Below are 210 nucleotides of genomic sequence, written 5' to 3'. Positions count from 1 at the left end.
ATGTCCATACTGATTATTGCATTCATTTTATGGATTGTACCTTAATTAATTGTCCAGAAGAATTACCCTTGCACTCAAATCGATTCATTGACTGACACTGTATGAAAATTGGGATATTTTGTCACATCACTCAACAAAAACAAGAAAAAAATCTTGTCATCTTCATTTATTTTGAACTGTTTTCCCAGCCACACAGAGCATTACAAAAAC

The sequence above is a fragment of the Penaeus monodon genome, chromosome 30, assembly GCF_015228065.2.
Source record: "Penaeus monodon isolate SGIC_2016 chromosome 30, NSTDA_Pmon_1, whole genome shotgun sequence".
NCBI classification, from domain to species: Eukaryota; Metazoa; Arthropoda; class Malacostraca; order Decapoda; family Penaeidae; genus Penaeus; species Penaeus monodon.
Note: the sequence above shows the minus strand (reverse complement) of the source record.